Raw genomic sequence first — 10619 nt, forward strand, 5'->3', positions numbered from 1 at the left:
TTTTGCTAAGGTACTTGAGGAGGAAGATCGTCACATGCAGTAGATAACGTCTGAACCAAAAATCTAGCAAATCTGCCAGGCACATAGTAGGAACTTAAGTATTTGTTGAGCGGGCAAAGTCATGTTAGAGGACTGGACGCCAAGAAGCCAGCTAGTGCCCTCTAGAGATTTTCCAGGCAAGTTCAGAGATGTGCTGCCCCTGTCCAAGGAAACAGACAACTGCACAGAAGCAAATCTGGTCCATCCGTCAGTGGTACTTTCAAAACCTACAATTCAGTGATGGCTGATATTCATAATGATGACTCATAAGTGTTGTAATATTCCTGCAGTACCTTCTGAATCATCGAAGACTCATTAAAATTCAGTATCACTTCAGTACTAAGTACATTCTACCATGTGAATTACTGTATTTGAAGGTTGACCACCCAAGTATGATAAATGTGACCCCTGTCCTTTAACTGGAATACAGATTAAGCAACATTTTTCCTTCCCCCCACTATGCCAGATAGCAGAGCATCTGCCGCTGCTATAACCCTGTGGAGAAAGAGCCAAGCCTGACGTTGTTTAAGCTAGAGAGAGGGGTGCTGAAGTGAAGAAGATGGTTTATCAGGGTGAATGGAAAAGATGCTATAGGACAAGAGAGTGTGTCCTGACAAGGAGGTCAGCTCAAACCGTGGAAGCTGAAGGGGCTGGTGTGAGGCAGAGTTGAGTCATTTAATGCCATTGGCACTGAGGGGGAGGGAAAAGGCTAATTTTAGATGGTTTGTATCAGATTAGCAGGAGCATCTGACTTAAGAAAACAGTAATTATTGGGTTTTGTCAAGTGAGAAGTGAGGTTTGGCTTTGGATGCCACCTGTACAATTTTACTTGAAAAGTGAGGAGGGTTGAAGAGAACAGGGGAAAGTTGAGAACTCTGGAAGGTGGGAAGAGAGAATTTTCTAAATGTTTTGTAATGTAAGTAGCAAACATTTGTGGATATATATTTGGGGATGAGAGAGAGGAAAGGAAACAGTAATGAAGACATGACTGCCCCCAAAATGGGGAGAGATGGAAAGGACTTTACCCAACTATTTTCCTACCAACATTAAAGGGATGAAACATGCCTTCTGTAGGGAAAAGGATGTCCCATTCCATCCAGAGGGATGGGAGTCTTGCTGTGTCACCCAGGCTGGAGTGCAGTGGTGCAATCTTGGCTCACTGCAACCTTGGCCTCCTGGGTTCAAGCAACTCTCCTGCCTCAGCCTCCTGACTAACTGAGATTACAGGTGCCCACCACCATGCCCGGCTAATTTTTGTGCCCTTTTAGTAAAGACAGGGTTTCACCATGTTGGTCAGGTTGGTCTCAAACTCCTGACCAAGTGAGCCATCCACCTCGGCCTCCAAAAGTGCTGGGATTATAGGCACGAGCCACTGTGCCTGGCCAACTTCTATTATTTTGTAGAGTTGATTGGTATTTGGTTATCAAGGCTGTGCTAAGATTTGCAGCGATAGAGGAATAAACATTTACATCTGCCTTTTAAGCTTCTCTTCCAATGAGTTCAAATAGTGGTTTTGATATTAGAGAGAGGAAATGCTGGCTGGACAAATTGCCTCTACTTTTGCTTTAGCTAAGATCCCCAAGAGGTGAAAAATTTGCTGTAATACGGCATTTGTGCATTCATTCATATTATCTGTTCATTCATCAAATACGTATTGGGCTACATCCTGTGCCAGGGCTGGACATACAATGCTAAGAAAGTAAAATTCCCTGCCCTCATGGAGAGTAACATTCTTCGTAGTTTGTAGGGAACAGACTCCCTCCAGTACCTTGAGCAGTACCTTGCTCAAGACTTAAACTCATCCTCTGCTCTGGATTTAAAAGCAAAAGCGGCATCTCCTGGTCTGTCATGAAATATTTGGAGGAACACTGCCCATGTATATTCCATGCCTCTTTTCCAAGATTTCATTGCTGCTTCTAAGTGCAGCTAACAGTGGGTAAAAAACTTTGACCTTTCTTTCACTTTGCCCCCTTAGGACCTCCAGTTTTAGACTTCATCAGGCAAACCTGGTTTCATTTCTTCTTGCTTAGCCTGATAAACCAGTATGCTGTGTCCCACTGTTGGAAACACTGGTACAAAGTCCTGGTACAGAACTCTTTCTGAATATTAATCTCTGTATTGCTGTGCCAGAATCAGGTAAGAAGGTTGTGTGTGTGTGTGTGTGTGTGTGCACGCGCGCGCACGTTTTTGTACTCACAAATGCGGGCACACCATTCTGTATGTTAGAAGGAAAGTCTGTGATTAGCTGTGAGCATAAACACAGCTCACCTGATTCTGGGTTGCTTCCTGAATACAGATCCCAGAACAGCTGCCAAGCTTTCCCCCTCCTTATCTCATCAGTACCTTTGGGGAACAAAAGTGCCCAGATATCTCCCACCGCAGATTAACAAGCTGCACTTCAGAGGGGCGTTCCTTGATAAGCATCTGCCTTCCAAAGAGAAACCATTTATTTAACAAGCTGCTCTTTAGAAATTTGTAAATGCAGCTTGCCTTCTTGCTATTGCTCTAAATCAAGATTCCCTTCTTTGTCTTCCTCTATTTTTCTTTACTAAAAATTTGCTTTCTGAGCATTGGTATAATTTCCAAGGAGTCAGTGTTCATACTAACATACATTTTTTTAAAAAGCCCCAACTCGCTTTAAAATTACTTTTTTGTTCACTCCTAAAGGATATTTATGAGTAAAATCTATAGAAGAACCCGGTTTGTCATATTAAACTGCCAGGCTGTGCCCTCAAATGCCTAGAAAAGAGAAATGCATTTAACCACCAAATCTCCAACAGTCTTCATCCTTATCACTCTTTGGTTTTGTGTATGTTGACCTGCTCTTGGTCACTCTTGTGTTGTGTGTTTGAGGGTATAGATCATTTTGTCACTTAACTTACATTATAGGGTATATGTATTATCTCCCAAATTAAATTGTAGGATATTTAAAAGAGCAAGAACTGTCTTTTCCGCTTTCTTTATATGTTTTAGAAGCACTAAAGAGTTTGAAGAGAACGGAGGTGATGTGTGAACACTAATAGTCTGACCTGAAATGCACAGTTGTGTGAGGGGACTCTGAGGTCAGACCTGTCTTTGATCTTTTCAGAAGACATGCATGTGATTAGCTGTAGAGCATAAATAGGGTTCCATGTTGTTTCATAAATGCCTCCCCTCTCATGCCTTCAAAAATTAGTCACTGGGAGACCTCGGCAGGTTGTATGCCCTCTCTATGAGGCAGCTTCCTTGTCTGTAAATGACCATAGTGCTACCACTCACCTCATAGGACAGTGCAAGAAATCAATGCCTTAATTCACAGAAAGCTCTCATTACAGGACTTGCTTTTAAGAGAAATATTCATTAACTGAAGAACAATAATGATGACTCTTGGGAAATGTTTAATTTTTTCAATTCTTCAAAGCTGTGCTTTACAGAAAAAGTGAATGCAGTACCTCATCAGAATAACTCATTTGATAGACAATGTGTATAAATCTCATTATGAATGCCAGTAGCACAAGAAAAGTGTAGGAATGGAAAACCTGACTGTGGTGAGACTGGAAATTTTCCAGAGGGAGCTGTAAACATTGCAGCTATAGGCAACATTCCTGTTACAGAATGACACCTTACAAATGGATTACTCTACTCATTAGGATAATTACACCAGACATGTTGGATAGTCTAGTGGAACCCATCCCACACCTGGAAAAGCACCCCAAATACACTAAATTATACTTGCATTAATGTCTTAGTCCATTTGTGTTGCTATAAAGGAATACCTGAGGCTGGGTAGTTTATAGAGAAAAGAGGTTTATTTGGCTCATGGTTCTGCAGGCTGTATAAGAAGCCGGCATCTGCTTTTGGTGAGGCCTCAGGAAGCTTCCAATCATGGAGGAAGGCAAGGGGAGCTGGCTTGTCACATATTAAGAGAGGGAGCCACAGAGAGTGGGAGGGAGGTGCCAGGCTCTTTAATAACCAGATTTCCATGAAGTCACTCATTGCAGCAGGGAGGTACCAAGCCATTCATGAGGGATCCACCCCCATGACACAAACACTTCCCACCAAGCCCCACCTCCAACACTGGGAGTCACATTTCAACATGAGATTTGGAAGAGACAAATACCCAAATTATATCAATTAAGAAAGCCCATTTTAAAATGTTGCATTTTTTATAAAACATTTTCATCACAAAAAGCTTATAAACTATTTACAGAGGATATTTTCTTCCACTGTTTTTCATTTTCCTTCCCTCTTTTCTCCTGTCCATTCATGAGTGAGTAGGCTGAATAATGGCTTCCAAAGATATTGATGTCCTGGAGGACATCATGTTAAGTGAAATAAGCCAGGAATGAAAAGAGAAATACCAATGATCTTGCTCAGATGTGGAACTGAAAAAAGTTGATCTCACAGAAGTAGAGAGTAGAATAGAAGTTACCAGAGAATGGGACAGTTAGGGAGATGTTGGTCAAAGGATAAAAAATTTCAGTTAGGGGGAAGATGGCTTTGAAAATGGAGGAAAGGGCCATGAGCCAAGGAATGCAGGCAGCTTCTAAAGGCAGAAAGCCAGGAAACAGAATTTTCCCCTAGATCCTCCAAAGAGAGAGAGTGTGGTCCTGCTGACACCTTAATTTCTGACTTATTTCTCCAGAACTGTAAGAGAATAAATATGTGTTGTTATAAGCCACCAAGTTTGTGGAAATTTGTTACACAGCAGCAATAGGAAATGAATATACCATAAAGCTATCAATTTTTATATCTATCAACCTACCTAGCCATGTATTTTTTTATATGACTGTTATGTTATAGTATATATGTATATATCCATGTATTTTCATGTATATATTTTATTGTGGCAAAACACACACATCCATCACCACCATTCATCTCTAGAACTCTTCATCTTGCAAAACTGAATTCTGTACCCACTAAACAATAACCCTCCAATCCTCTTTCACGCCTGGCCTGGGGCAACCACCATTCTGCCTTCCATCTCTGTGAATCTCTGTGAATTTGACTACATACCTCATATAAGTGGAGTCGTATGGTATTTGTCCTTTTGTGACTGGCTTGTTTCACTTAGCATAATGTCCTCAAGGTCCATCCCTATTGTAGCATGTGTCAGAATTCCCTTCCTTTTTTAAGGCTGAATAGTATGGATTGGCTTGTCCCTGTAGACATTTTTTTTCTGCCAGTCATTCCAGAGGGGTTATCAGCCTGAGATGGCTTTTTATGTGAATCTTTCAGTGTAGGGATTTCCAGACCTCAAAGTTGGTACCAATTTGAATAGCACATACAGGAGAAAAGGCCCGTGGTTAGCATTCTCAGAGTAGTATTGATTTTATTATTATTATTGTTTTTATTTATTTATTATTTATTTATTAGTAGTATTAGTATTGATTTTAAAGACAGGTAGACGGTTACCACATTTTCTTATCCATTCATCCATTGATGGACCCTTGGGTAGCTTCCACCTTTTGGCTATTTTGAACAACACTGCTATGAACATGGGTGTACAAATGTCAGCTTGAGTCTCTGCTTTCATTTCTTGTGGGTTGGGTTTTTGAGAAATCATCATACTGTTTTCCACAGCAGCTGCATCATTTCACATTCCTGCCAGCAGTGTCAAGTATTCCTTCCAGTTTTGCCAGTGTTTATTATTATTATTATTTATTTGTTTGTTTTGAGACAGAGCCTCACTCTATAGCCCAGGTTGGAGTCCAGTGGCATGATCTTTGCTCACTGCAACCTCCGCCTCCCAGGTTCAAGTGATTCTCCTGCCTCAGCCTCCCAAGTAGCTGGGATTACAGGCACCCACCACCACACCAGGCTCATTTTTGTATTTTTAGTAGAGACAGGGTTTCACTATGTTGGTCAGGCTAGTCTCGAACTCCTGACCTCAGGTGATCTGCTCACTTCGGCCTCCCTAAGTGCTGGGATTACAGGCGTGAGCCACCGCACATGGCCCATTATTATTATTTTTATATTAGCCATCCTAACAGGTGTGAAGTGCTATACCATTGTGGTTTCTGCATGTATATATTTTGTGAATATATGTTTTAATAAGCCAATTACAAATTGGAATCTTTCAGAGGAGACCATAGGAATACAAAATTTAGAGAATTTTAATTTATGAAAAGGGAATGCTATCTTCTTCAAATTTTGTAAGTTACTTTTTTATTCATACAAAGTATTTTATGCATTTATGGGGTACATGTATTTGTTAAATGCATAGAATGTGTTGAGTCAGGATATTTGGAGTATCCATCACCTTGAGTTATTTATTTATTTATTTATTTGAGACGGAGTCTTGCTTTGTCGCCCAGACGGGAGTACAGTGGTGTGGTCTTAGCTCACTGCAACCTCCACCTCCTGGGTTCAGGTGATTCTTCTGCCTCTGCACCCCCCAAGTAGCTAAGATTACAGGCATGCGCCACCAGGCCTGGCCAATTTTTGTATTTTTAGTAGAGACGGGGTTTCACCATGTTGGCCAGGCTGGTCTCAAGCTTCTGACCTCAAGTGATCCACCCGCCTCCGCCTCCCAAAGCGCTGGGATTACAGGTGTGAGCCACCGCGCCTGGCCCCCCTTGAGTATTTATTCTGTCTGTGTTGGTAACATTTCAAGTCCTCTCTTACAGATATGTTGAAATATTCAGTACGTTGTTGCTAGCTATAGCCACCCTACTCTGCAGTTGAACATTGTGGCTTATTTGTTCTATCTAACTGTATATTTGTACCCACTAACCAACCTCTCTTTATTCAAACCCCTCCAACTCACACACCCTGCCCAGCCTCTGGTGTCTATCATTCTATTCTCTGTCTCCATGAGATCAGTTCTGTAGGCTCCCCATGAGTGAGAACAACATATATGTGTATTTTTAATTCATTTTTTTCCATTCAGTTCTATATCAGTCTTCAAATTTTTTTAAATGCCTATAGAACAGTCTCTTTTAAACATGTGCTGTAATTTATGTAGCCATTTTTTTGTAGAACATTAGGGCATTTTCAATTTTTCAGCATTGTAGGTTGCAATAGTGTGAGTATAATGAACACTAACCTTTTATTCATATGTCTGAGAATTTCCTAAGAATGAATTACTCAAAGCAGCATTACATTTAAAACCATTGGTATGCTTAAGCAGACTGCTTTCCTGAAGGGTGTTTCAGTTAGCAGACAGTGAGAGAGCTGAGTAGCACATCTCTTCAACATACTTGCTTAGGTGCAGAGTATCTCCAGAATACAGATGAGGACACTTGTGAACTTGAAGCACGACAGTAGCAGAACCCACGTGCTTATTTGAGTATTTGGGGGCAAATAGGCTTGTTTTTTGGTGTTTTTTGTTTGTTTTTGTTTTTGTTTTGAGACAGAGTCTCACTGTGTCACCCAGGCTGGAGTGCAGTGGAACGATCTTGGCTCACTGCAACCTCCGCCTCCCAGGTTCAAGCCATTCTTCTGCCTCAGCCTCCTGAGTAGCTAGGACTACAGGTGTGCACACCCATGCCTGGTTAATTAATTTATTTTATTTTATTTTATTTTATTTTATTTTTTTTGAGACGGAGTCTCGCTCTGTCACCCAGGCTGGAGTGCAGTGGAACGATCTTGGCTCACTGCAACCTTCACCTCCCGGATTCAAGTCATTCTTCTGCCTCAGCCTCCTGAGTAGCTAGGACTACAGGTGTGCACACCCATGCCTGGTTAATTAATTTATTTTATTTTATTTTATTTTATTTTTTTTGAGACGGAGTCTCGCTGTGTCACCCAGGCTGGAGTGCAGTGGAACGATCTTGGCTCACTGCAACCTTCACCTCCCGGATTCAAGTCATTCTTCTGCCTCAGCCTCCTGAGTAGCTAGGACTACAGGTGTGCACACCCATGCCTAGCTAATTTTTTGTATTTTTAGTAGAGACGGGGTTCCACCGTGTTAGCCAGGATGGTCTCAATCTCCTGACCTCGTGATCTGCCTGCCTTGGCCTCCCAAAGTGAATTTTTGTATTTTTAATGGAGATGAGGTTTCACCATGTTGGTCAGACTGGTCTTGAACTCCTAACCTCAGGTGATCTGCCCACATCTGCCTCCCAAAGTGCTGGCATTACAGGCATGACCCACCATGCTTGACCTCAATTATCTTCAAAATCAACAATCTTATATTGAAAAATGTGGCCAGGCACAGTGACTCAAGCCTGTAAACCCAGAACTTTGGGAGGCCAAGGTGGGTGGATCACTTGAGGTCAGGAGTTCAAGACCAGCCTGGCCAACATGGTGAAACCCCATCTCTGTAAAAAATACAAAATTAGCTGGGCGTGGTGGTATGCACCTATAATCCCTGTTACGCTGGAGGCTGAGGCAGGGGAATCACTTGAATCCGGGAGGAGGAGGACTGGGCCACTGCACTCCAGCCTGGGCAACAAGGTGAGACTCCGTCTCAAGACAGACAGACAAATAAATAAATAAAGACAATTGAACCTGATTTTCCCTTAGATTCTCCAAAGAAAGAACTTCTATATGGAAAGAGGCAGATTACTGGAAGGAGTAAATAATTTGCAGGCAACTCATAGGCCCTGAGCTCTAGTCTGTCTCTGCCAATTAAATGCTATGGAACTTTTGGGCAAATCATTTAAAATATCTGGGTTTCAGATGATTCAGTTCCAGATGAGTGGGTCCAACCCCGGAATCTTCTCATGTGTCTTAGTGATTGTGATCTAATGCTGTTTGATGGAGCCTTATCTGTTGAGATTTTGGAGGCTTGGGTTAAAGGTGTGTCCTTCAAAGCATTTTTTTCTCTCAGGCATACCAGAGGTGAGAATCCCAGACCACAAAGATAGTATAAATTTGAACCACAAATACAGGAGAAAAATGATTCGTTATTAAAATGCTCAAGAGTCGTATTGGTTTTAGAGACAATGTAACCTAGAGGACAAGATGAGACCAGAAAGCTCTCTTGTTACACCTCTTTGCCAGTGGGTGGATTTTGTTCCTAATCTACCCTTTTACTGAAGCATAAGCCTTTGAGGGTGCTGATACTAGATAACTTACGCTCTGTCTTCCTACTATAGATTCAGGGCTTTATCTGCTGTCCTCACATGGCTGTTAAAACAGTAGCCCCTCAGTTATCAGGTCCAGTGACATTTATCGGGACAATCTGAACTACATTTCTGTTTCATTTCTGGCTTTGCCCCGATGGATTTCGCTTACTTTCTTGCATGTTCAGTCGTATATTTGAAAGCATGTTTATTATATTTTGTCCATCATTTCCAGGCGTTTTTTTGGTAGGAGAGGTCTCAGTTAATTTACTATATTGCCATAAATGGAAGTCAGCCCTCTAAATTCTGTGATTCTGTGACTATTAACCACTTTTCTCCCCTTTAGCTAATTTGGATATTTATCTTATTTCATCTTGATAAATTGGGTGTTCTGACTCCATGGTGTGTTGGAAATATCCTCAGTTCTCTTGGAGGCATATTAATAAGAAATTGCATAAGTAAACCAAAAAATCGTAAAAGCTAATGGCTATAACTTTGATATTTATGTGTTGTGGCTGACCCTAGCATGGAGATACTCAGTTGTCCTCCCTCTAATATTTCAGCCTATGCCATGATACAGACCACTAAGGTCACTTGTGTTGTTTTACTAGGCAAGTGTAACTACCATATTGTGAAAGATTAAACTTAAATGGCAATATTAAGTGTCAGCAAAAGTTAAATCAGTGGTGTACTAATGAGACTCCAGTTCTATCTAATACCTAACATAGGGAAGGTCTGACTGCCCTTTGGACTGGATACGGTCTTGGGTTTCTTAGACATTGGAGGCTGAGGTACCTTATTTACTGCCTCACAGTTCTGGAGGCTATACAGCTGCTATTAAGGTGTCAGTAGGGTTGGTTTCTTCAAGCCCAGGAGACCTCTCTCCTGGGCTTGCAGATGGCCATCTTCTCCCTGTGTCCCAACATGGTCTTCCCTCTTTGTGTGTCTGTGCCCTAATCTCTTTTTCTTATAAGGATACCATTCAGATTGGATTAGGATCCATTCGTATAACCTCATTTTACCTTAGTTATCTAAAGACCCTATTTCCAAATACAGTCACGTTCTGAGGTACTGGGTGGTAGGGCTTCAATATTTGAATTTGAGGGGACACAATTTACCCTTCAGGAATGTAAAGGATGGTCTGCTAATAGGCCTATGGATTATCAAGTCTTTTTTTTTTTTTTTTTTAAAGATAAGTGATTGTATTTCTTTCCAGAGCTATTACAGTAGTTCATACTGGCTTAACTTTATTTTTCTCTTCCATCAATTTTATAATTTAATAAAAGTTAAAACCTTCTATTATGAACAATGTCAAACTCTCACAAAAATAGAGTAGAATGGATTCAGTGTCCTCACTGCCTAGGATTGTGGGTTGGATCGTGTGTCCCCAACATTCATACGTTGAAGCCCTAACCCCCAGCACCTCAGAATGTGACTGTATTTGGAGATAGAGTCTTCAGATAATTAAGGTAAAATGAGGCCCATGAGTGGACCCTAATCCAACCTGACTGGTATTCTTACAAGAAGAGGAGATTAGGACACAGACACACAGAGAGAAGATCACGTGGGGACACAAGAAGATGGCCA

The sequence above is a fragment of the Colobus angolensis genome, unplaced genomic scaffold, assembly GCF_000951035.1.
Source record: "Colobus angolensis palliatus isolate OR3802 unplaced genomic scaffold, Cang.pa_1.0 Scaffold148, whole genome shotgun sequence".
NCBI classification, from domain to species: Eukaryota; Metazoa; Chordata; class Mammalia; order Primates; family Cercopithecidae; genus Colobus; species Colobus angolensis.